At 66.3% G+C, this 1,914-nt stretch overlaps 1 protein-coding gene across 1 annotated transcript in view; it reads right to left on the reverse strand.

Moving 5' to 3' along the window:
* The window catches only part of DUSP8 (dual specificity phosphatase 8), a 9,127-nt gene that overhangs the window by 4,677 nt on the left and 2,536 nt on the right, over positions 1-1,914 (reverse strand).

Here is a 1,914-nt window from a genome sequence, read left to right on the forward strand (position 1 = left end):
CCCCCTGCTCTCTCTGCCTTGCAGGTCAGGGGAAGCCACACGCAGCTCCCAGGCTTCACAATGAAAACCCGAACCCGCACAAAAGCGCACGTCCTGGGAGGACTCCCGGCCCAACCCGCCTCTCCCACCACGCGCTCCTGCTCGGACCGGGGCGGCGCGCCCGGGAGCCCCCACCGCCCCGCCGCGGTTCCGGGCTGGGGCCGCACCCACCCTCCGCGCAGGGGCGGCTCCCTCCGCCGTCTCCGACCAGGGTCCGAGGGCGGCGCGTGCGGTCTGAGCTGCCTGCGGCGACATCACCAGCCCGCATTCCGCAGGGACGCGCACCGGGGCGCAGCCGGCTTGGGCAGGACCGCCCGCCGCTTAAAGGGCTAGGCTCCCTTTCCCATGCCCGCCCCCACCGGACGTCACCAGCGGAGCAGCTGTGGGGGGAGGGGCGCGGCAGCGGTCACGGCAGCCGGTCCTGGACCCCGGCACGGCCCGCCCCCACCGCCCTCTCCAGCAAACCTCGCTGTCCTGGAGCTGCCTTCTCTCTGGCTGTGCCCTACCCACGCAGGGGGCCTGGTCCTCCCTTCTGGCTTCTGCGGTGCTGGTGATCCCCGAGAAGAGACTCACTTCCCCTTTGTGGGCAGGCAGCATCCCTCTAACCCCCTCAGCCTTGCCCTGCCGTTCTCACTGGTTCAGGTGGGCACCGTGGGCCAGGCCAGGAGGCTGTCCCCAAGTCTGGGTCCTGATTTGGTGTCACTATGAGCCTTCCTCATATGGTGGGGGGTCATGGCTTCTCCCTGGCTTGGCCCTCAGAGAAATGGGAGCGAATACTCTAACCCTGCAGGGTGAGGCAGTGCTTGCTGAGGCTGAGTGAGCCAGGTGGGGCACGGCCGGGTCCCAGGTGACCCCCCCTCAGCCCCCCAGGGAGACAGACCATGAGAGGCTCTGGGCTTTCCCTGGACAGCCCAGGGGTAAGGGAGGGCGCTGCTCCAGTACCCTCTTCTCAGACTCCCAGAAGGGCCTCTGGTTGTCACTTCTGGCTAGGGCACACGTGCGTCCACACACATACACATACATACACAGGGGCTCCCATCTGGGCCCTGGGAGGGTTCCCGTTCTGCCCAGGACCCCTGTAAAACTGCCCCCCTGCTTGGTCCCCAAACTGAGCCCAGCAGCAGTGGCTAAATCAGAGGGTCTGCATTTCTGTGGCTTCTGGTTCCCAGAGTTCACACACACACACACACACACACACACACACACACACACAGCCAGATGCAGACACCCTCTGACCTCGCAGAGCCGGGCATGTAGAGCCCTCCGTCCCGGACACGACACGCGTGTAGAGGGCAGCAGGCACTCGTGCAGCCCCTCCTCTGAGAGGTCTGCCCAGAGCTGCCTGGCTCCTGAAGCTGATGGAGCCTGCCTGCAGCCGCCCCTCTCCCCGCACATGAAGGCCAGCCTGGTGCCCACCGACCAGCACCCCCGTCTGTGCTCAGTAGATGATCAGGGCAGGTGTGCCGAATGAACCGAAGCATCCCACCAGCTGTGTGGTGGTGGGGGTGACGCCAGCATGCCCCCCCCCGCCTGCTATGGCACTGGGCAACCAGAGGCCAGGGGCACCCAGGCAGGGAGGCCACATGCCCCTGGGACAGGCCCTGGGCCACCTGGGCAGGGGGTGGATTCTGCAGAAGTATGTTAGCCACTGCCTACAGGAGGAAGGAGTGGGTAAGAACCACAGTGCAGCCTGCGTGCGTGTGTGTGTGTGTGTATGGGGGGCTGGCCAGGCTGCTTCTGGGGAATGGGAAGGCCTGTGGGGACTTCCACTCACCCACCAGACAGCAGTCATGATCAAGCAGGCTGTTGCGAGGCCACCTGTGACAGCTGGAGTGTTCAGGGGACCCCCCCCCCCCCCCCTACCGGGGCATTGCC

This window comes from Lipotes vexillifer, unplaced genomic scaffold (assembly GCF_000442215.2).
Source record: "Lipotes vexillifer unplaced genomic scaffold, Lipotes_vexillifer_v1.1 scaffold1094, whole genome shotgun sequence".
Classification (NCBI taxonomy): domain Eukaryota; kingdom Metazoa; phylum Chordata; class Mammalia; order Artiodactyla; family Lipotidae; genus Lipotes; species Lipotes vexillifer.